Source organism: Anolis sagrei, chromosome 1 (assembly GCF_037176765.1).
Source record: "Anolis sagrei isolate rAnoSag1 chromosome 1, rAnoSag1.mat, whole genome shotgun sequence".
Taxonomy (NCBI): domain Eukaryota; kingdom Metazoa; phylum Chordata; class Lepidosauria; order Squamata; family Dactyloidae; genus Anolis; species Anolis sagrei.
Genome location: NC_090021.1, coordinates 134,987,161 through 135,013,268, shown reverse-complemented (window position 1 = coordinate 135,013,268; position 26,108 = coordinate 134,987,161).

Sequence of the window (26,108 nt, the reverse complement as noted above, 5' to 3'; positions counted from 1 at the left end):
TTCACCTGCCATCAAAGAGCATTCTGAACTTCACCAACAATTAAATTGAACTAAACTTGGCATACAGGACACTCATGACCAACAGAAAATACTGGAGACATTTGGGGAAAATAGATCTTGATATTTGAGAGTTGTATAGTATGGATGTATAGTTCCCATGCCATTAAATAGCATTCTGAACTCCCAACAACCATGGAATTGAACCAAACTTGGCATACAGAATTCCCATGACCAAAAGAAAATACTGCAGAGGTTTGGGGAAATAGACCCTGACATTTGGGAGTTGCAGTTGCTTGGAGATATAATTCCCCTGTCATTAAAGAGCATCCTGAACTCCAGTAATCATGGAATTGATCCAAACCTGGCATACAGAACTCCCATGACCAACATAAAATACCGGAGAAGTTTGGGGAAAATATACATACCTTGACATTAGGGAGTTGCTGTTGCTTGGTGCATTCTGGAGGAGTCTAGGCTCACATCCGACAGGGAGGCTTGTGCCTCCAGCAAGCCCGGCAGGCGGTGAGAGCCAGGCGCAAGAGGATCCACCACGCTACCTGGCTTTACATGGAGCCTCTTGCCTGGCTCACATCCCTGCCAGCTGGGGGCCTCGCACGAAGGAGCCCTCACCTGGCTTGCGTCCTTGGGGGCAGGGCCAAAGGAGGCGGCCTTGCGACCCCTCCAAAATGGCCAAACGACTCCCAGGTTGAGAACCACTGCTAGGGGATATCAATCCTCATTAGTTAATGTATATGTACTAAAACAAATGTTGAAAAATGATAGCACACTTCTAATCCTCAGCTCCAATGAAGAAGACTAGAAATAGCTGATCTGTGTATCATTTGCTCAGGTTAAAGTTTACTTGCTCACTGGTGATTGGCATTTCAAGTCCTTTGCTCTCTCTTCTTATTGTTTGTAATGCTTTCTTTTTAAATGAGATATGCTGAACTTTAAAATAGTACATTCTAGTTAGGGTATTTTTGAATGATCCACTAGCATATAGACACAGATTATGTGGAACTAATGCTAGGAAAGTGTCTTAAATAATTTTAGAGTCATCACCGCTACTGAGGTTGGAAATGTGTGCCAATAGTTTTGGTGCCCTTCCACTTCTGCATATTTAGAAAGGCCCAAAATTCATGGAAATTGTTGTGAAATATGAACCACAAAAAGGAGAGCAACACATCCATACAGTTTCCAAAATGCTCAGGGAGCAAATAAGTGTTGTTGTTTTTCCAAGTGGTTCACTTGCAGCCACTTCTTGTTTTTCTTCTGTTTGATACTAAAGCAACTGTGAAAGAATGAATTATTATAATTACAATTATTAATCAGATCTGTAATGACTGATCTAGCATTCTAATTTTGAGGCTTGCTAAGGGAGGGCACAATGCTCCACTGGAACTTATCACACTGGAAAACCTAGTGATGCCTGGAGAGGTTTTTCTCTCAGGTAAAATTTGCTTCCTTGAAGAAGCTGATCATAGAGTTGCACTGAAGGACCCAGAGATTTTTAGAGGGGGCATTTTAGTCAAATCCATAAATAATCAAATCCATGTATATATTAAATGATGAAGCACTAAGGAATGTTAATATATCCAACACACATTTGGTTGCCTCAAATGTTAGACCTGTTTCTTGATATTTTGACCTATTGATTCAAAAAATGGTACCAATTTCCCCCTATGAGCTCTAGTTTGGTGATGCAGAACATATGCCATCTACCAGTCACCATCCACTCGGCCTCAGAAAATCATGAAAACCATATCTAAGAAACTAGAGCTGATGCTGTTTTTTGAATAATCGCCCCAAATAATTACAGGCCTAAAAACTAGAACACCAAGAAAATTATTTTTGTTGAGCTCTGTTATTATTGATCCCTCCTAGGTTTACGGTTTATTCCATGCACACGTATTTCAGGAGTAAGCTACACTGATCATATGAGGGGGCATTTCTTAGTATCCATTTTGCTTGTAAGATTCTCCATATCGAAGGAAGCTTCAGCAGCAGAATGGATGAGAAAAAAGTTTGTGCTCACTCTGCAAGTTGCCACAAATAGGCAAAATTGGTAATAAGTCAATATTAACTCCAATCTTACTTTAAGAAACAGCTTGAAAATCTTTAAGCAACCAGGAAAGGTGTGCAAAATATGCACATTAGGAAAATTTCATGAAGGAATGCAGACATTATAGATATTAGTGCAGAAAATGAATACATATTTCCATGTAGAAAGTTTTTAAAATATCTAAAATGAATAAAGAATGGAATGAGAGTGCATATGCGAATCTAAATTGAGAACATTTCATGTTTCTAAAGCAGTGCTTCCCAAACATTGGTCTCCCAGGTATTTTGGACTTCAGCTTCCAGAAGCCATAGCCAGCTTGGCTCAGGAATTCTGGGAGCTGAATTTCAAAAAATCTGAAGGGCCAAACATTGCCTAAAGCTTAAAGCTCAAATGCAATATGTTAACCTCATTTTTTTTGCTGAGCAAATACAGCTATCCACTCCAGGTTCTATGTGATTACTAAGAAATAACTGCTCTTGGCTTACTAAAAAAAGGACTTTAAAATCTTAAATGAATCTGACAAGTGTTTGCTTTAAAATTTCAATTTCTATAATCTTTTTGCAAACACTATGGATGCTTATTACTTGTTGCCAAAGCTAACTCGACAGATGGATTCAAGTAAAAAAACTGGACTCTCTGATTGTCAACCATCCTCTATTGAATAGTATCTAGTGGCAACCACATCAATGAAGCTGATCATTCTCTCTAGATTTTAATCTGAGATTTAAGGAGCTATTCAAGGCCAGCTTCTCGTTTGTAGAGGAGAAATTCAGCACCTTGGAAAGCTCTTTTAAAATCTGAATGAAAACCTGTGGTAGATTATCATATTGGTATGGTGGCCAGTAGCCACTCCAGGACACAACAAAATTCTACAACTAAAGGCCTCATTCTCTTATTAGTATAAATTGAGATGATTGCTCTGCACTTTAAAGAATAGATATAGAGTGGGCATACTTCTTTAAATCCTATAACTGCTTCCTGAAGAATTCTGGCATTTGTAAATTAGTGAGGCCCATGACTTCTCTAGCTGAGAATTGCAACCCAACAGCACTTATGGCTCTGAGGCTGCTGAAAGGTGAAAGGACATTTTAAAGTAAGACATCATATCCACAAACCTATCTAAATTCAAGATACACTATCCTAAATAAACAGAACAAACTGCAGCCTTCCAGATGTTACTGTATCGCAATTCCCATCAGCTCTAGTCATGATGTCTAATGATAAGGAATACAGGACTTGTAGTCCAGCATCTGACAGATGTGTTAAGGCATTGAAACATATTTCTCATTTTAGAATTAAATAATCGTGTGAATTGGAGGAAATAGCCAGAAATATGAAAAATTATTAACAACAACAACTTTATTTTTTATACCTCGCTACCATCTCCCCAGGGTGGCTTACATATGGGACAGAAAGTTCAACAGATATAAAAGCAAGACAATCCATTAAAATAAAACCACCACTAAAATAACAGCATCCTAAAATGCAACAATCCAAATAAAACACAATTAAACATAAAAGAATAAAACAGTAGTATTGAAGCTCTATCAGACACGGTTCAACAAAAATCAATGACCAGAATGACTAAAATGGGTGTGACCAGGCTATAAAAGGGTTGGGCATGGGATAGGGCAAAACAGCATATCATAGGGCCAGGGAACTGGATGAGGTTCAGAGAACAGAGAACTATCTGGAGACCAAGGGACTGAGCATTTATAACTAAGGAGTAATCATTCTCAAATGCTTGCTAGAACATTCAGGTTTTCAGATTCCTGCAAAAGGAGGACAATGTGGGGACTTGCCTAATCTCCCTGGGAAGGGTGTTCCAAAGTCGAGGGACCACCACCGAGAAGACCCTCTCCTGTGAAGGTGGTGAAAGCGAGAGGAGGACCTCCTTGGCACATCTTAGAGCCTGCAATGGTTCATAGGGGAAGATGGGCACACACACGCACACACACGCACACACACACACACACACAACCTCACAAGGATGTAAACATATTAAGGTACAAATAAGTAATGCAGATTTTATAGGACTTCCTTTTTCTAATGTTTGGGAGAAATACTACCAATTGAGGCAATTCTTCATCTGAACAAGAGTAAATCTAATAGACCTTTTTAGCTCTTTTTACAAAGTCAACTGACTTCAAAGATGCTGGACTACAAGTCCTGATTTTAGAACATATTAGATATACACATGGTTGTTAATATAAGATTTATACTGCATTTGTTTGAAAGTCAAAAAGTTACCCGGGACTTTCAAATAGAGTAGTAAATTCCAGCCTACATCTAGAAGCAGCATCTCACGCATATTTCAAAATGTAGTCACACCCTATGGAACTTTACATTTTTACTTCAAAACATTGTATTGGACACATCAATTCTACCTGATGTTTAATGTAACTGAGGCATTTGAATATGAAAGGGGGAAAGTCAAATGTTAATCATGGGCATTCATTATAGAAACCATTGCCATATTAATTTGTTGCAATCTTGGCTTTCAGGGATGACAATTTACAGTTGTGTGTTTGGCAGGAACAAAGTACATATTCATATACACAGTAGGGAGGAGCAATGGAGAGGGGATGGAAGACATGCAAAGAGCAGCCCCCAAAATAAACACATTCCAGTTTTCAAGTCCGACTCTTTTAAATCAGCCATCCAACAATGAGAACACATGAGACAGAGCACTTTCTGTCCTTACCACAGCTGCTTGATGTCTGAAGTGACAGTCCATGAATAACATGCTCTTCCACAGAACTGACTCAGAGAGAAAAACATTTTCCCCTGGTTTTTCAGAGAGAGCAGAGCATGATACTTTCAGCAATGTTCAGATGACTCTGCAAACCTTGTTCACATCTCTCTGTCATTATAAGCTATTTTCTAACTTCTTTCTTCTAATCTCTTTAGTGGGCTTTGTCAGAGGTTTACAAGGTAGAATACAATGGCTGTGGTTACAATGTGGGGCTAGGGAAGTTCCCTGATTTAAATAAAATAATGTGTGGCTCAAATGTGAGGTATGTGATCTTCCATAACACTAAATATCGGTGTGAATTGTGAGAAAGTCAGGACAATGCAAATGAGAGACTTCTTTACACTATGTTTAGTGAATCCATGGACTTTACTATAGGTCAACTACAGAATGCATGTCTTGCATCTAAACAAACCAGGACAGTCTCTGGGTGCATTTATACTGTAGAATTAATGTAGTTTGGCACCACTTTAATTTCAATGGCTCAAAGCTATGAAATCATGGGAGCTGTAGTTTTTCAAGATCTTCAACCTTCTCTGCCAAAGAGTGCTGGTGCCTTACCAGCCTGCAATTCCCAGGATTCCATAAAATTGATACGTAACAGTTTAAGTGGGGTCAAATTGAATTACTTTTACAGTGTAGATGCACCCCCCTGTCACCTCCAAGAGGGTAGACTTACAATCTCATCACATGGGAAAAATTGGCCGTCCTATGTCAGTATAACCTCTGTTAAGGGGCAGAGACTGCCAGATCCTATCAGATGATTTTAGATCTACTTCTGGGGGGGGGGGGGCTCCATCCTTTAACTAAGGTGAAAGTATCACAAGAGGGAACAGCGAGAACACATGTGGCTTCCTGTGTTCTCATTGACAAGAACGGGAGGAAGCTAGACAGCGACACTTCTCCCATGTGGAAGTGATATTGATAAGCTAGAAGGTGTCCAGATGAGGGCAATTAAAATGATCAAAGGTCTGGAGAGCATCTTAAAGAACTGGGTATGTTTAGCCTGCAAAAGAGAAGATTGAGAGGAGACATGATAGCCATGTATAAATATGAGAAAGGGTGTCATAAGGAAGAGGGAACATGATTATTTTCTGCCACCCTGGAAACTAGGACTCTGAGCAATGGGTTCAAATTACAGGAAAGGAGATTCCACATAAAGGTTAGGAAGACTTTCCTGACTGCAAGAGCTGTTCAGCAGTGGAACTCTCCGTTTTAGGGTGTGATTGAAGTTCCTTCCTTGGAAGCTTTTAAACAGAGGCTGGATGGCCATCTGTCAGGGGTACTTTGATTGTGCTGTTCCTGCATTGCAGGGAGTTGGACTAGATGGCCCATGTGATCTCTTCCAACACTGTTATTCTACAATTCCTGATGCCTGGTACAGACAATATGGGTTAATATAAGGCAGCTTCCTTTATATTCCATTAAGCTAAGATATCTTCAGAGGCGGCTCAACCCATTACGCAAAGTAAGCATTCGCAGTATAGTTGATTTTGCCCAGGGGTGCTCTTGAGGCACTCTTGGGGGGAAAATAGACCTTGACATATGCGAGTTGTAGTTACTGGGATGTATAGTTCACCTAAAATCAAAGAGCATCCTGAACTCCACCAATGATGGAATTGAACCAAATATGGCACACAGAACTCCCACGACAAACAGAAAATATATATCAATGATTGGTTGGGGGGGGGGGGGCAAAATACTGTTTGCTTACCATTGAAAATTACCTAGGGCCGCCTCTGGATATCTTCTATCTGTGGTGGACTAGAAAGAAAAAAGGTTTGCTGATATTAAGAGAAGCTCCTCTTTCATGTTTAGATAATATATATCTCTGTGCATCATACGGTAAAAGCTAGATGAAGAAAAGATTATTAATAAGTGACTTTAATGGACTCCCCAAGAGAATCTATTTGTTGGTTCTTTTGCCTAACTCCATAAAGCAGGCCTTATATTCTCGGTTTTGCCTCAACCATAGATTTACAAATGATGTTGTTGAGGGTTGTAATCCAAAAACATCTGGAGGACTCCAGAGTGGCCACCTTTGCATTGCACGGTTACTGTAAAAATCCTGACTTTTTATATACACAATTTGGATGTTCTAAAGCAATCCATAAATATCCAGGCTATTATTGTTACCCTACAATTCTCAGATACATGAGTGTGTTTCAGGTGATCAGAATCAACATCTAGTTGAACAGAATTTGAGGAAGATTATTGTTCACACTTCCAACAATGGGGAAATGGCCTGGATGCCCGCCAGCGACTTAGCAAAAGTGTCCAGTTTTTCTGTCTAGCCAAGGCAGTCTCCATTACTGACAGGCCTCACCTGGCACAATTTTCCACTTTCACTCTCAAGTGATTAGTACTTAATTCTACTGCCTCCGCCAAATTAATCTCATTCAGACTGATATCTCTTTGGTATTTCACTCTGGATTTCAGCACTAAAATAATCCAGGACATTTATTTTTTGCTTTGTTTTTACTGGACAAGAACCGTTTTCTCACATGATTCATTATCAGCCCACAGCCCTAATTAATGTTCCTCTCAAAGATATTAAGTTGTCCTGTGGAATTTCTCTCCATGTAGGAATTATCTTTATTGCTTCACGTTTTTCAGTGTCTCGTCACCCCTCCTTGGGAACTGGGGCTGTTTCAGTGTTTCTAGCACCTTCTTCTGAGAATAGAAATAATGCAATCAAATTTAATATATTTTGGATCCTGGACTCAGAATGACCACAGTTCTTGTAAACATGTTTCAGTGATGGGATTACGCAAGACATGCAATTTCAAGAAGCACAAAACTTGTACAGTACATAATTTGTTTGGAAGATTTACTTGTCTACTATATTACATCCCATGTGACATGGAATTTTTCTCAAGTTTACACCAGTAAATAATCAACTGAAATATAATTGGATGCTCTTTGACACTATTAAATGATAGTATTAAGTGTTCAATTACTATTAAAACCGTATAATCCTTCTAGGCAAAGACCTTTCTAAGCAAGCAGACTTCAGGCAGGAGAAAAATTGCCTCCAGAACATGGCCATATAGCCCGGAAAAACCTACAACAACCCAGTGATTCCGGCCATGAAAGCCTTCGACAAGACTTCAGGCAATTGATTAGTCATTGAGAGTTTAATGGGTGGGTGCCATTTTTTTTAATCGCTGTGATTTTTAACTGATTTTTAAATTCAGTAATGTTTTAATGCAAGTTGGGTATTTCATATCTGAAATTCTTGGGATCAGAAGTGTTCAGTGTTTTGGATTTGTTTTAGATATTACTATGCTCGTTAACAACAAAGATCCGCCTAGTCAAAGCAATGGTATTCCCTGTAGTCACCTACGGATGTGAGAGCTGGACCTTAGGGAAGGCTGAGCGAAGGAAGATAGATGCTTTTGAGCTGTGGTGTTGGAGGAAAGTTCTGAGAGTGCCTTGGACTGCGAGAAGATCCAACCAGTCCATCCTCCAAGAAATAAAGCCTGACTGCTCATTGGAGGGAAGGATACTAAAGACAAAGTTGAAGTACTTTGGCCACATTATGAGGAGACAGCAAAGCCTAGAGAAGACAATTATGCTGGGGAAAGTGGAAGGTAAAAGGAAGAGGGGCCGACCAAGGGCAAGATGGATGGATGGCATCCTTGAAGTTACTGGCTTGACCTTGAAGGAGCTGGGGGTGGTGACAGCCGACAGGGAGCTCTGACGTGGGCTGGTCCATGAGGTCACGAAGAGTCGGAGATGACTGAACGAATGAACAACAACATGCTCGTTAATACATAATGAAATAACTTGTGGATAGGACCCAAGCCTAAACATGAAATTAAATTATGTCTCTCTCTCTCTCTCTCTCTCTCTCTCTCTCTCTCTCTCACACACACACACACACACACACACACAATTCACATAATCTGAAGGTATTTTTATAGACAATATTTTAATAATCTTAAGCCTGAAACTAAGTTTGTAAACATTGAACCATCAGAAAACAAAGGTTTCATTATCTCATGCACCATTGTGGACAGCTTTGAATTTTGGATTTCAGAATTTTGAACAAGGAATCACAATCTGTTAGCTATACTTTAACATGATTGCTTTTGAATGTTTAATATTTACATCTACTTTAACTTTCTTGTGAACTGCATTGATCTCAATGTATCTGTGTTACACCCGACTAACATTTTCATTCCACTTCAGCTGTCATGTCCCTATGATGAACTAAGAATTTTCTGCTAGAAACCTGAAGTTCACTCCTCTGGGCTACAATTCCTGAGATACTCTTCATGTTGTCTATTATAAAAATTGAACTGATCTAATCCTCCTCTTCTCAGAAAACCACAGAAACTGTATTTCAGGAGAATAAATAAGAGTTATCCAATATTCTAAAAACTTCACCAGACTGCAGGATTCTGTACAATGAAGCCATGACAATTAAAATAGGATTTTCAGATTAAAACTTCTAGATCCTTCTATCCCAGTGGTTCCCAATCTTTTTTTTGACTAGGAACCGTTTTGACCAGGGCACACTTGACCAGGGACCACTCTCCAACATTAATACCAAAAGGGACGGGGCTGGTCAGCTCTGCAGAAAAGAGTGGAAAAAAATAAATAAAATAAAATAAGAAGGAAGGAGGTTCGCGGACCAGATTTTCATTCTCACTTCCCACTGCTGAGCCATGGCCCACAGGTTGAGAACCACTGTTCTATCCTGAAAGGTTCACAGAGCTGTAGTCCAAAACTCCCAATTTTTTCAAACTCTAATACTGACATTTTCAAATTGAATTTGTATGTAAGTCAGGACAGGTATATTTCAAAGTGTAACTCCAGCCAAATATGATCTATCTAATCTATCTATCTATTCCTCTATCTTTGGATAGCAAAGGAAAGGGTTAACACCCCTGTTCGTTTTGCTTTCTGAGCCCCTTGTTCAGTTAGCTTCAGTGGAGGCATCTTCTCCCCATGATAACTCTTTCAGAAGTTATTTTCCCTTCCAAAGGGTTGATTTCTCTCACTTCCTGTTTTCTCACCTATGTTCTTAACTGTGAGCCATTTGTAAGTCAGATGTTTGTAACTTGGGGACTACCTATACTGGTATTTCCGCTTCCCTGGTATTTTCCTTTGAGATGTTAAAGAAATCTCAAGGGAAAGCTATGCTAAAAGAAACATTTATCTGGATCCTTGCAAAATACCAGTCATTGAGAGTAAACAGGACTGGTCTAAACAGCCTGACACAACAGCTTTGTGTGTTGCAGGGCAGTTTCTTTGTCTCTTTCTTATTCCATCTCATGGAATGCACATAACATTCTTCGATTCCATGTCCTCGGACACCATCCTGTAACTCAGCTGTGTTTGTTGATATATACAAGACCGAGAGCAGCTACCAAGCGATTCTCTTCTGCAGCCTAAACATTTGGGCTTGGCAGCTCATACAAATATGGAACCAGCACTCAATATTCCCCACTCACACTTAGTTTACTGCTCAAGGGCAGAGTTTTTGTGTCAAGCACAACTGTACAGACTGTGGCAAGTGATCAAAACCATAATGAAATCTCATCTCCGTGGTGTAATAAGAGTGAGCTATTTGTCAAGGACATGCTGTACTGAAAAAGTAGAGTCCCACTGTGGAAACAGGAGTCCTGGCTAAAAATATAATAAAACTGAAATCAGGCCTTTACAAAAATAATTCAGAAACACAAACAACAGTAATCAAGTTTTCAATGTGAATACAAAAAAACTAACCCTAATCATTAATGTTGAATAAAAAAGGCCTGGCATGAGAAAAAGGTTCACGGCCGTATGCAAAAATACAATTAAAGCAAAGGGCTGTTCCAATAGTTTGTGAGCATGTCAGTGAAATTTTCAAATCATAGCAAAGGTCATGTTTCTACTCTAACTAGTTTAGTGCTGACTTTGCTCTTGTGGGATGTTGAATCTTATTAAAGCATTGTGGGAAATATATGTAAGCCAGACATTACTTAGGTAATGCATGCAATTGTTTAAGTTGCTGCTGCTTCAGTGGTGGGCGATGCAATGTAATTGGGTTCAGGTTTGAGATGGTGGAGAATTGATGGTTCTGCCCCATCTCATTCCTACAGTCGATGGCATTTTGAATCTGAGGCATGTAAACTTTATGTTTATAGTAATATAGTAATGGCGGTACCAACAAAGAACAGCAGGGATTACTGAGGTGACAGGCATTTTGCAATCTTCACCTTACTGTATAATTGATTGATCGATTGATTGACTTACTGTTTTTATAACCTCACATCAGAAATTTCATAGAAATGTTTAAAGGATTGAAATATCAAGTGAGCTTTGTGTATCCACTGGAGATTGATTCCAGGAACCTCCCATGGATACCAAACCCTGTGAATACTCAAATCCCAATATAAAGAATGGGGTAAAGAACTGCTATTCCTTATATAGGCAAAATTAGGGTTCACTTTTGGGGATTTAAAAAATATTTACAAGTCTAGGTTGGTGGAATCTCTGCTTGCAAAATATGTAGCTATGGAAGGCTGACTATGCAAAAAAAAGTATTTCATATTAAAAAGAATTGTAAGCAAGTTATTTGAAAGGAACTATTTTCTGTGGTGGATGAGGGTGAGGGATTTCTAAATTACACATCCCAGCATTCTTCACCATGGCCAGAGCCTGTTGAGAGTTGCAGTTCAATATCAGTTCCCACAAGCTCATTGTAAGTTCACTGCATATTAACTGAAATGTATAATGAAGTAAACCGCGTACTACCTGAATTTCCAGGATTTTCTCTCCTGAATAGCAGTAGCTGCAAGACAGGGGTCGTTCACATTGCCAGCATCCTGCTCCATTTAAATTAAGATGATGGATATTACATTCAGAACTTTTTGCAGACACTGCTAGAGCTTGGAAAAGTTTGAGCTACAACTTCTAAAAGCTAAAATGCTAGTTGGATGATTCTGGAGTCTGTAACCCCAAAAGTAACCATTTCAAACTCTTTTGACTACTGTATATCTGAGCTTATGGAGATTCCTCATTTTGTAAAGCAGGTGGAATTCAAAATGTCTGTCCTGGGGTCAGTTGTTCAGCAGTGCTTTTAACCCAACCATAATCCTAACGTACATTTTCAGAAGTTTAAGCTTGACATTTTACATTGAAGACATTACATTGCATATTAAACTGCAGATACTGTCAATTTAGGACATTGTTCATGCAAAACTGACCCGAGGTATTATTATGCTTGGGGTAAAAAAATGTCTTCTGCCACCCCATTTCATTTAACAGAAACTTACTTTGATATGTACAACAGTCATGCTTGTTTAGAAGATTATGGAAGGTGTAGTCCAAAAACATCTTTTTTCCCAACTTCATTGGGCATTCTATTGTCTCAAGCAGCAAAATCTGACAAATCAGCTGCCATTCCCTACATTCCCTTTGGTAACTATCTCATACTACATAAGGACAGCGGCAGATCTCTTTGTAGGATAGAAACATACAAGCTGAAACTGCATAAGCTACAGTTTCCTTGTACTCTTGGCTTCTATTCTGCATCTACTAAACATTAATCAAAGTTTTATTTATGATAGTTACCATATATGTTTCATCCATTTAATTTAATTTTATTCATATATATATATATATATATATATATATATATATATATATATGCATGCTTACTCCATCCCAGGGGCACCAGGATAAAAAGCCAAGAATTGTTCAGTCTCTTGAATATTGTGCATAAACCATTTATATGCATAACTTTTTGAGATATAAATAACTCATTACAATAGTTCCTTTGGTTCCTAAAAAACAATATCTCATTTTGTTACGGCTGTAATAAAATCATGCTTTATTTTGTTTCTTTTAATTCCATTATTTATAACCATGCTTCATGGCTTCATAGAGCTCTCAAGATGGCTTATAGTAAAATAAGAACTGCAGTAAAAACCAGAGCAAACCTGAATAAAACCACAATAAAACATCCAAGCTATTTAAAACAAAATCTCCCATCCTAAAACTAAAACAATAGCAGATCACATAACAGCAGCAACGCAGCAGCAAATTATTTTCAGATCTGGTCATAAGTTAAGGAGCTTATTCTGAATGTTGAAAAAAGGGAAAGTTTTCCTCTTTCCCCAAAAGAGAAAACTGAATGGACCCCCTAAAGAGGACTATCAGAATGTAACTGCCATGAATGTGTACTCCTTGTTTCTATTCATTGAAAGAGAGAGACTGGTTCTAACACATTCATTGCTTGTTTCTGTTCCACAGGCTGTCAACATGAGTTAATGTGGTATAGTGTTTTGAGCATTGGACGACAACTCTGAGGTCTACAACTCAAATCCATACTTGGCCATGAAAACTGACAGGGGAATGTCACACTCTCCCAGCACCAGAAAACTCTGTGATAAGTTTGCCTTTGGGATGCCATAAGTAGGAAATGACTTGAAGGTACATAACAACAACAAAAAGAGAGAAGGGCAGTTTTGCTCTCCTGAAGTTCTCAGTGTGCAGTGGGCTTCATAACTGAAGTGTTTCCTTGTGCAACACTTCCATGTGTTATGTGATTTCAGCTCTGCTAAAATCACAGGGAAAATGGAAGGAAAAAAGAAGAGGGGCCGACCAAGGGCAAGATGGATGGATGGGATCCTTGAAGTGACTGGATTGACCTCGAAGGAGCTGGGGGTGGTGACGGCCGACAGGGAGCTCTGGCGTGGGCTGGTCCATGAGGTCATGAAGAGTCGGAAATGACTGAACCAATGAACAACAACAAAATCACAGGTTTGGGGCCTAGAGTGTTAAGCTTCCAGAAGGTCAAATGAGACACAGGCGCCTTCTACACTGCCATATAATCCAGATTATCAAAGGAGATCATCCACATTATCTGCTTTTAACTAGATCAGGGGCCCTCAAAGTACGGCCCAGGGGCTGGATACGGCCCTCCAAGGTCATTTACCTGGCCCTCACTCAGAGTCAACCTGTCTGAAACGATGTGAAAGCACACACAACAACAACTATCTCATCAGCCAAAAGCAGGCCCACACTTCCCACTGAAATACTAATAAGTTCATATTTGTTAAAATTGTTCTTCATTTTAATTATTGTATTATTTTCAAGTGTTTTTGTACCACAAATAAGATATGTGCAGTGTGCAAAGGAATTTATTCATGTTTTATTTTTGTTTGTTTTTTCAAATTATAATCCAGCCCTCCATCAGTTTGAGGGACTGTGACCTGGCCCTCTGTTTAAAAAGTTTGAGGACCCCTGAACTAGATTATGAGTCTCCACTGCTATATAATCCAGTTCAAAGCAGATAATATGGATTTTCTCTGGCAGTGTAGAAGGGGCCACAGATGGGTTGAAGGCAAAATCGGAGGCTTTATTCTCAGTGGCCAGTGAGGATGCCAGCAGAGACAGCACTGCAAAGAACTGACATACCCACAACTACAAACACATGGGTTTATTTATAGCACATTTGACAGAAAGGCAGAGCAGTACAGACCAACTGGAAATTGCCATGTCACTTTCTCATTACTCTTTGAATATGCCTGCTAGGATCCACAGCCCCACTGGAAAAGGCAGAAGTCCAATTCTGCCTCTGAACCAATCAGAGGTGAGGTGAGAATTTTAACAAACTCAATTCTAACAAACTCATCACCTCTACAAAGTTCTGGAGAGACTTATTTTGCATAGAATTATGGAAAATATAGACCCCTGTCTGATCCCACAGCAAGCTGGCTTCAGAAAAGGCAAAAGCTGCACATCGCAAGTGCTGAACCTGACCCAGCACATAGAAGATGGCTTTGAAAGGCAGCAGATCACAGGAGCTGTCTTCATAGACTTGTCAGCAGCCTATGATACTGTGAACCACCGCCTCCTCCTGAGAAAAATGTATAATATCACAAAGGACTACCACCTCACCCGCCTCATAGGAAACCTGCTACAAAACAGGAGCTTTTTTGTTGAGTTCCAGGGCCAGAGAAGCAGATGGCGGAAACAGAAGAACGGCCTGCCTCAGGGGAGCGTGCTTGCTCCATCCATGTTCAACATCTACACAAATGACCAGCCACTGCCAGAAGGGACAGAGAGTTTCATCTATGCTGACGATCGTGCCATTACTGCTCAAGCAGGGAGCTTTGAGATGGTAGAACAGAAGCTCTCCGAAGCTCTAGGTGCTCTTACTGCCTATTACAGGGAAAACCAACTGATCCCTAATCCATCTAAAACACAGACATGCACCTTTCACCTTAAGAACAGACAAGCATCCTGAGCTCTGAGGATTACCTGGGAAGGAATCCCACTGGAGCATTGCAGCGCACCCAAATACCTGGGAGTCACTTTGGACCGTGCTCTGACCTACAAGAAGCACTGCCTGAACATCAAACAAAAAGTGGGCGCTAGAAACAACATCATACGAAAGCTGACTGGCACAACCTGGGGATCACAACCAGACACAGTGAAGACATCTGCCCTTGCGCTATGCTACTCTGCTGCTGAGTATGCATGCCCAGTGTGGAACACATCTCATCACACTAAAACAGTGGATGTGGCTCTTAATGAGACATGCCGCATTATCACGGGGTGTCTGCGACCCACACCACTGGAGAAATTACACTGCCTAGCCGGTATTGCACCACCTGACATCCGCCGGGAAGTAGCAGCCAATAGTGAAAGGACCAAGGCAGAGACATCTCCAGCTCATCCCCTGTTTGGGTATCAGCCAGCACGTCAACGACTTAAATCAAGACATAGTTTTCTTAGAACTACAGAGACACTCGCTGGAACACCCCAGCAAGCGAGAGTCCAAAAGTGGCACGCCCAAACCCAGCACCTCAATTCATGGGCGATACCAGATGAGAGACTCCCCCCTGGGCACTCAGAAGACTGGGCGACTTGGAAGGCGCTGAACAGATTGCGCTCTGGCACCACGAGATGCAGAGCCAATCTTAAGAAATGGGGCTACAGGGTGGAATCCTCGGCATGCGAGTGCGGAGAAGAACAAACCACTGACCACCTGCTGCAATGCACCCTGAGCCCTGCCACATGCACGATGGAGGACCTTCTTGCGGCAACCCCAGAGGCACTCCAAGTGGCCAGATACTGGTCAAAGGACATTTAACCAAATACCAAATTTACAAAATCTGTGTGGTTTTTTTTTCTTTTTCTTTTTAATCTCTGTGTTTGTTTTGCTCTGTTAGAATTGTAATTCAATGGTTGCTGATGACACGATAAATAAACTAGAATAAGAAGGAAACCAAGCTGATATCTGCTACTGATATGTTATGTTACACAGATGCCTAAAATTCACCTTTTTTCTACAATCTACACATGTCATCAAGTGCTTTTTGAAACCATGAACTAACCCAGATCCCAAGTTTTCATTTAAAAAAAAACTAAGGCTTTAGATTTTGTAGGAATTAAGTTTTGGGCAAAATGTTCAATTATTTTTCTATCTAATTATTTTTACAAGAAATGCAGCTGCTACTTCCTTTTAGTGTACTTTAAGCTAATGAAGGCTCATATCTATGCTATTATAGGTGTATAATGGTAGAGTTACTCCACTCTCTCTCAATTCCTATTTCTCTGAGTCGGTATTAAAGTTTGGGGTAAAGATTAATGGTGGGTAATCTAGTTGGCATCTGCTTTGTGAATCCTTTTCAAATATTGCATAGAAAGCAAGAGAGATATTGGAATGAATGGGGAGGGAAATTACAATAAAGCATGGTAACAGCTATTAGTACCATAGTATGTACCACCATGCTGTGTGACCTGTTTTTTAAGGGAAGGAATGGGAATAAAGATATCTTGCAAAAAAAAAAAAAAACAGGGGAAGGAAAAGTTCTATCAAGTTAAGAAAAGTTTTCTTTCAATGAGTCCTTTGAAATACAACACCCTCAGAATTGTGCCATATATCAATCTCTTTCCCACAAACACATGGATTCCTTCTTCCCATTTCCCTACAACTCAATATTTATGGCAAAGTTTCCAATTTTGATTTTTTTTCCCTCCTTCCTTCTGTTCCACTATTTGCATGCTTTTCACATTTGTATAAACTTTATATTTGAAAAGTTTAATTATATTGTTTTTTCTTCTCCACCTTCTTTTCCTTTGATTTATATTTATTATTATTTTATTACTATACTTGTATACCGCTGTTTCTCAGCCTAACTGGCGACTCAACGCGGTTTACAACAAAATACAAAATACAACAATCAACAGTATTCAGTTAAAAACCATAAAAAACATCATACACAATACACAATATTGGCCCGTCAGTAACAATCCAATGCATCTCCTGACTAAAATCGTAATCCAGTTTCATCGTCCATATTGCCAATCCTTTAATCATCCAATTCATTGCACCGAATTAACCAAATGCCTGTTCGAACATCCAGGTCTTCAGTCTTTTTCGAAACACCATCAGCGAGGGGGCTGATCTTACCTCCATGGGAAGGGCGTTCCAAAGCCGAGGGGCCCTGTCTCTCGTCCCCGCCAGCCGCACCTGTGAAGCAGGCGGGATAGAGAGCAGGGCCTCCCCAGAAGATCTTAGGGTCCTGGTGGGCTGATAGGCCGAGATACGTTCGGATAGGTAGGTTGGGCCAGAACCGTTTAGGGCTTTAAAGGCCAATGCCAGCACTTTGAATTGAGCCCGGTAGCAAATCGGCAGCCAGTGGAGCTGGTGTAGCAGAGGAGTTGTATGCTCCCTGCGCTCCGCTCCTGTTAGTATCATGGCTGCCGCCCGTTGGACTAACTGGAACTTCCGAGCCGTCTTCAAAGGCAACCCCACGTAGAGAGCGTTGCAGTAGTCTAGACGGGATGTAACCAGAGCGTGGACTACCGTGGCCAAGTCAGACTTCCCAAGGTACGTTAAATACGTGATTGTGTCAGAGCTGCACAATAACATACACATCAAGTAAAATAAAACATGTGCATTTAAACAATCACTAAAACATATCAAACATTAAAACCACTTATTTAAAATCACACAATCGGATATCATAGTTTGAGGCTTTTATAATTGTCATTGCATCATTCTGTGTTACCTTATTACACTGTTACTGCCTGAAAGCTTGATCTCGCATCCATGTCTTTAGCTTTTTCCTGAGGGTCAGTGGGGAGGGGACGTTTTGTCATGTTGGTCTGAGCAGATCCAGTTGTATCAAAGGGCTTGGCTGTAACATTTGGTAGTGTGTTCAATATGGAAGCTGGTGTCACATCAGTATGCATGGATTTGTAATATAGTGTTGTTAATGTAATTGAACAGTGGTGTCCAGAAAGTGAAATTGTGCGAATGATTCCAAGAGGTCTATGTTTTCACTAAGGTGGTGGTGGTAGTGAGGAAATAATGTGCAATGGTGCATTGAATTGTTGTCTATATATGTAAGTTGCTCTCAGTCCCCTAAGGGATGAGAAGGGCGGGGTATAAATATGTAAATAATACATATATAAAAACAGGCATTTATCTAGTATGAGACATACACAGTGAAGTAAATAAACAAATAAAAGGGTAAGATCATTGCCATAGACTGGTCTTTTGCACCATCAAAAGCATAAAATGACAGAACATCACTAGTAGCCATACAAACCCGACATGCTACCACTCATGCATAATCAATGAACTGCATTTCTGGAAAATAATACTTGTCTCTCAAAGCTGCAAGTGGCAGGTCTTTAGTCATGAAAAAATCCCTAGTATTAAACAACTACTCATTCACAACAGAAAGGCCTCCCAACTGGTGCAAAAAAAGAGAGAGAATTCCATTTGTTTTTGAGTAATTTAACAAAATATCTGAGACACATTTTAATGCAAAAAAGGAAAAGCTTATCAAATAGATTTCCATATTGACCTATCTTCCAGTCAGCATGTTATCCAGGAATTAGAGGTTTAGAATATCAGAGCTACTGAGCAGTCAGTTCAGTCCAGATCAATATGTTAAGCAGGATAAAGGGAGAAGCAAGAGAGTGATCATCAGCCAATGCAGAAGTTGAAATAAAAGAGTCAGTCATAGTGACTCCAAGGCCAGAAAAAACATGAACAAAAAAGTGCTGATCACCAAATAGAAGGATTAAAATCAACAAAGCTATCAATGGCTGGGAGATGTATAGGCAGTGGTCTCCAGACACAAGTGCCTAATTAGATCAGTGTCTCCAGTGTAGCAACCACTAGGAATAATGCAGTCTCTTCCCCTTTGTTGCACAATGATGGCAATGAGGCTTCAGTGTCTACAGCCTCCTACTGGACAGTAGGACACACACAACACTATTTCAGCCCTTGGGTCAATGAGACCATTATTATCAGTAGATACAGGTTCCTGGTAATCTGTGTCATTCCTTTCTTGAATTGTCTGACTGCAGAGAGTTGAGTTATGACACATATCTCCATACTCTATCCAAATGGTTTGGCATTCATTACCCTGCATCAGTCAGTTATAGGCTCAGCTGACCTCTAATTCTAACCCTGGGTTTCCAAATGTGGAAGCAAAATGGGAAGGAGATGAATCTCTTGATATTCGAATGCTCTTTTCCATTTCATGGTCTATCTCCCTAAAAAACCACAATTTAACATCCCTTACACATATAAATACTAGTACTTAAACATTCTTAGATTAGATCCCACTCTATATATCTCATGTCACTAATTGCTCATAAATACCTACCAGCATAGTTTTAAAATCCCTATAAATCACCTCCACCAGCTATAGCAGACACTTACTATAAACACATAACTACACTGGCAGACACTACTCTAATTACTAAGAAATTAATGTTCTCTCACAGAAGGAAGAAAAGAATCCCAGTGCATGGAAAACTGAAAACATAGTTCTAGATATGTCTACTCAGGAATCGCTCCCTTCAAGTTGCATGGGACTTACTCTTACATATCTATTTTAGATGTCTGGAGCTTCAGTGTCAAAGAGGATGATACTGACTTAACTTTCCAGTTCTGGATTTCTGCACAACAGTCCCTAATCCTAAGCAGTGAGCAACTTTCAAGTTACTGGGAAAAAAAGAGAAAGCATTAACAGTAGAAGATGAAAACAAATACTTCATCATTTTCCTTCTACCGAACTACTATCCACCTTGCACATACAGTGACGCATAGTGTTCAATATGTAATGTCAATTTTTTGGACCTATCCTTTAACTTTTGTGCCATCTTGCCTGTTTGTGGAAGAGCTCAAGAGAATTCAAAAACTCACAACTCTCATGTGCCATTTTTTGTAATACCATAGTCCTAATATAGGAATTAACTCATCTGCTGTTGATTAAAAGCAGTAAAATAGTTCCCAAAGGTCACCACCTGGCATTGAATAGACTATATGTAAGGACCCCAGCTCAGCCTATCTAGACAGGGCATTTTTTTAAAGTGCCATTTCTGAAAGGACCTGTCATCAATACGTTATGCTCTAGGTCAGTGGTTCTCAACCTGGGGTCCCCAGATGTTTTTGGCCTACAACTCCCAGAAATCCTAGCAGCTGATAAACTGGCTGAGGTTTCTGGGAGTTGTAGACCAAAAACATCTGGGGACCCCAGGTTGAGAACCACTGCTCTAGGTAATCATGAAAATCTGAGTCTCCTGGATCCAAAAGCCTATAGCATTGATGTCCCCAGAAAAACTGTAATAAGAATCCTCAAGACTAACTCACAGTCTGTTTAGGCAAGGAAACCAGTGGGTGGCTATCTGGCTGATATACCCTCAGAATCTGAATCTCGATTCTCTTCAAAGAAAATGGTTTGTGTGATAGATAAATGTATAGAGCTTAGAAAAGCTGACAAATGATTACATACCATCTGGTACTATGGCAGAGGAAGATGAGCAAGAGAATGGATCCTTTGATGTAGCTAACACCATAGGGCCCTACAATAGTAATATAGTAGCTATAGAGGCAGTGCTACATCAAAGCTTGTGTCATGTTTTGACTCTTATTTGTATCTCCCTCTCTCTTGTGTCTTTATTGTCATGGGAAGATATGTTAAGTTATGGTGCTGTTGAAATCAACTGAAAAGTACAACCCCTGGACCTGTGGGACTGTAAGCTGTGGCCTCATCTTCCCATATCTGACTGTATATGTTCTCTCTAGACATTTTCTAGGCTCTCTGGACAATTCTACAGTATACTTCCAAGAAATGCTGATGCATGCTGAAGGATGTAGCAATAATGAAAGTAACATAAGATCTCTAGATATTTCTTAGGTCCTCCAGTGTGACTTTATGGTATGCTTCTGCTGAAAGTCATTTGTTTAGTCAAGCCTGCTATTGGTTATGCATATCATGGGATATATCCCCAATGGATATGGGAATACTTACTTAGGTGGTCCCTCGTTATCCGAGTATGATGGTCTTCCAAGTTCTTGGAAGATGCCTGTGTGTGAGGTTTTTTAATGTGTGGAGGTTGGTGCACAGCCAATCAACCACAGTCTTCACAGAGTTATGGTCCCAACCAGTGACGTGGTTAACATGACAACTGTGGCTTCTCAATCTTTTGCAGCCTTCTTCTGCCTTCACAGCCATTGTAACATGTATCATGTTATCTTCCACCTGATCCGCCATTGAGGTCTTCGGATAGTGCTCGCTCTGGAACCTCCCTTGTGCCCCCCCCCCCCACCGGGAGTGCACAACTCTGGTGGTTACACCCACAGGTTCATTGGAACACATAAGCCCCCTCACCACAACAAGGTGACAATCCATTGAAGGAGATATGGGGATAGTACTGTATACTGGAGATGACACATTTCAGTGTTTTGAGCTGGGAGTTACCTGCGCCAGCATGTGTTGTTCTGTCATACTCTACTTCTAGGCCCAGAAGAGTGTTCAAAGACAGTCTTACATATGATGCAGCAGTGTAAAACGGAGGCTTTGGGGACATGGAATTATTTCTTTTAATAATTCCCCTACTTTAGTGTTTCATTGCACCCTTTCTTCTGCCTTCATCACTTTGAAAAATCTTGTGTTTTTTCTGTCCAAGATATCACACAAACTCAGCTTCCACAAGGCAATCTGTGCCTCAGATGTTATTTGTTTATTTATGGACACTGCTAGATCTGATCATATCTTCAGATTTCAAATCTGCTTCTTTGGGGAAGTGCACCCTTATCCAGAGCATGTGAAATTCCAGTTCGTTGGGCACATCCTGTTTTTTCACAGAATATAATTTAATACAGCCAATGCAAAATGAAGATGTTTTGCTTTCAACAACAGTCGTCTAAATCCAATTCCTAGGTCTAAAATAGGCCCACTGAATCAATAGAATTTGTATAAATGTTGACTTAAAATTATGTCATTCATTCAGTGGGTCTGGTTCAGTTCGAACTAGCAAATGGATCCAGGCCAAAGGATTTCATCTTAATGCTAGTCCTGTATATATCTTTCTAATCCATTGCATTTCTGTCCAAAAGCACACTGATAAAAATGTATCATAACCAAAAGTCAATCTGAAAGGGATACAAATTTCCTCTGCACAAATAATTGAATTATCTGCCCCATGAGTGTCATGTTCTGCATAATACGACACATCAATCTGGAATTATTATTTCCTTTAATAATTCCCCCTTTCTTAGTGTTTCATTGATCTTTTTCTTCTCCCTGCATCACTCTGAAACATCTGTGTTTTCCTTCAACTCACCATCAAGTCTTGTTTGAAAAGTCTGTAAATTTTGTGTTTCTCCAAAATATATAGATAATTGATTCCAGGAGTGAGAGCCCACAACAAATCACAGAGCTGCAGCTCCCCTTGATTTAAAGACGTACAGTGCTTTCTTAAGCCAGGATCAAAGGCTATTGTATTATTAACGTTTATATGTCAGATGGGGAGGGGGGCAGAGTGGATTGAATGATTTTATTTTGGGTACAGGGATATTTCTTTTGGAATGTAAAACAAAAAGGGATGAAAACTGGAAATCTTCAGATGGATAAATACATTGAAATGTTTCCCGATCACTGTTCTGGCTGAACAATATCTTATTCAAACATCTTTCCTGTTCAAGCAAAGTAGAAAGGAAGGATTTGCTTCAGAGGTACAGATGTAATGGAATATTTGTCTATGTGTGATGAGAAGATATTTTAATCAGTAGGTAGGTTATGTTGTTTATTGAATTTTCATCTTCTTTGTCATAGAGCATCAATCATGATCCTTCCTTCACCATTTTATTCTCTGAGAGGTAGTTTGGATTTATGGATAATGGTTACAACTCAAAGTCTCCCAGAAAGCTCCCTTTTCACGTATAGATCTAAGCTTGAATATCCCCAGTCACGTTAACAAAGTTCACATTAACAAAGTTCTCTTTGCTGTTTTTGTGAGTTTATTAATACAACATTTTACAATACCCCACAATAATGTGTTTCCATTCAGCAAAGGAAGGAAAGAATGATTTCCCATATTTTATATTGTCTCCAGAACAGTGGTTCCCAACCTTTTCTTTTTGACCAGAGACTACTTTGACTAGGGAACACTCTCCAACATTAGTACCAAAAGGGTGACAATCAGTTTTTGGTCAGCTTTAGATTTGGTTTGGTTATTTGGGGTGCTGATTCAGAAAATTGCATTGGAAAGACCACATCGGTTCTAGTTTCTTATACAGAAATATGCCATCCAGCAGTCGCCATCTGCTCACCCACAGAAAACCATATTTAATAATCTAGAGCTGATGGGTCTATCCAAGGGGGCGGGGCTGGTTAGCAACAGGGAAGGAGTGGCAGGTAGTATAAAAGGAGTGGAAATAAAATAAAATAAAATAAAGAGGAAGGAGGCTCGCAGACCTGATTTTTGTCCCCGTAGCCCACTGGCAGTCCGCAGCCCACAAGTTAAGAACCACTGCTCTAGAATGTCACAAAAGTCAAAGTAGTAACAACACGAGGACATACTCATGAAAGTCAAACTTTATTTCAAGCCAATGACAAAAGGAGGAAACTGGAGCAAATTATCAAGACCTGGCAGTCCGGAAAAGGGACAATGGTTTTGTCTTTCTTGGTAGTATCATTACTTGGCAATTGTTTTTGAAATTCATTGTAAAAATTAACAAAATTTTAAGAAAATAATAAGAATATACACAAAGTGAAAATCCATGTCAAGGTATTTAGCTGTTTTGGGGGGAATTCAAAACTGCTACTGGATAAGCCAAGACAGAGAGCTGTTTAGGAGTTGCTCTCACAAACACAAGTCCTCCTTCCTATAGGAAAGACAAGCTCCAGACTGCACCATACCATCTCCTGTTTCTTCTCCCTGTCCACCACTCCAAATTACCATCTTGCTCTTTCTCCCACTCTGCCCATTCATCCACTTGCAGCTGAGAACACTTTGGACATGTCCACTCAGAGTGTCTCCCCCACTGCCACAGACAACATCTTTAGAATTAATTTCCAGTCCCACAGTAAATCAGGGAGGGAAGAAGAGAACAGCCCCCCTCATCTGATGCTTTATGCAAAGATGAGAGACTTTTTGGCTCACCTAAAAGCTACCATTCTAGTCGCAAGGTGCTTCCCTGGCCCACTCATCTACATGCAGTTGCCAACAGAGACACCTGCTCATAACAGAGATCTGTTCATGGTAAATATAACTACAGAGAACTGATAAAATAATAGTCAGGGGACGTATCTACATTAGCAAAAGAAAAAAAACCAAACAAACCTGGACTTCATGCACACAGATACATCTGGTGAATATCACGGGTTATTTATTTATTTATTTAAAACTTTTATATCCCGAACTTCTCCCCTCCATAGAGAGGTGACTTTGCCCACTTTGGACAAAGTCAGAGGATGCTCCAGAGTTTGCTAGAAACGTCAGATTAGCTTCAAGCCAGATTGGATCCAATTTGGCCTGAGCTGCTGTCTAGACATGCACACCTTTTCCTTTTCTTGCACTCATCACCAATTGGTGTTGGCCATGTCATCACCATGGCTCCTATCTGGTCATGGAGCTCCATGCAATCCCCCCGCCGTCCGTCCCCCCATGCTTCTTCTTACTCATCATGTAAACACACAGGTCAGATACCAGGAGAGACACCTGCATGACCAGATAGTCCCTCTAAATTACTTCCTGATCATTCAAGTTTCTCTGCCAATTTCAAAATGGAGCTCCCACATGACCAGGAAGCAGGGGAGATTTTTGCCTTGTATGAACAATAGCCCCAGATTTGGTATGAACATGTCAGATCTAGAACTGTCTCAGGACATATTTACACTTAGCTTAACTGTCTGCTAATCACTATCAGAAACCTTGACTTTATTAAAACATTAAATCCTTCAATTTCTATTTTGAAGGATATACAAGAAAATGCAAATGACTTGTATTTTTAGTTAATACAATAGGATAGTTGCAAAACTGATAGCACAATCCTGTGTATATTCATTCCCAAGATAACAGGACATGAATCATAGAATCATAGAATCAAAGAGTTGGAAGAGACCTCATGAGCCATCCAGTCCAACCCCCTGCCAAGAAGCAGGAATTGCATTCAAATCACCCCTGACAGATGGCCATCCAGCCTCTGTTTAAAAGCCTCCAAAGAAGGAGCCTCTACCACACTCCGGGGCAGAGAGTTCCACTGCTGAACGGTTCTCACAGTCAGGAAGTTCTTCCTCGTGTTCAGATGAAATCTCCTCTCTTGTACTTTGAAGCCATTGTTCCGCGTCCTAGTCTCCAGGGAAGCAGAAAACAAGCTTGCTCCCTCCTCCCTGTGGTTTCCTCTCACATATTTATACATGGCTATCATATCTCCTCTCAGCTTTCTCTTCTTCAGGCTAAACATGCCCAGCTCCTTAAGCCGCTCCTCATGGGGCTTGTTCTCCAGACCCTCATTTTAGTCTCCCTCCTCTGGACACATTCCAGTTTGTCAATATCTCTCTTGAATTGTGGTGCCCAGAATTGGACACAATATTCCAGGTGTGGTCTGACCAAAGCAGAATAGAGGGGTAGCATTACTTCCCTAGATCTAGACACCATCACATTGTTGACTCATGTTTAACTTGTTGTTCACGAGGACTCCAAGATCTTTTTCACACATACTGCTCTCGAGCAGGCGTCCCCCATTCTGTGTCTTTGCATTTCGTTTTTCCTGCCAAAGTGGAGTATCTTGCATTTTTCCCTGTTGAACTTCATTTTGTTAGTTTTGGCCCATCTCTCTAATCTGTCAAGATCGTTTTGAATCCTGCTCCTGTCCTCCGGAGTATTAGCTATCCCTCCCAATTTGGTGTCGTCTGCAAACTTGATGATCCTGCCTTCTAGCCCTTCATCTAAGTCATTAATAAAGATTTTGAACAGGACCGGGCCCAGGACGGAACCCTGCGACACTCCGCTCGTCACTTCTTTCCAGGATGAAGA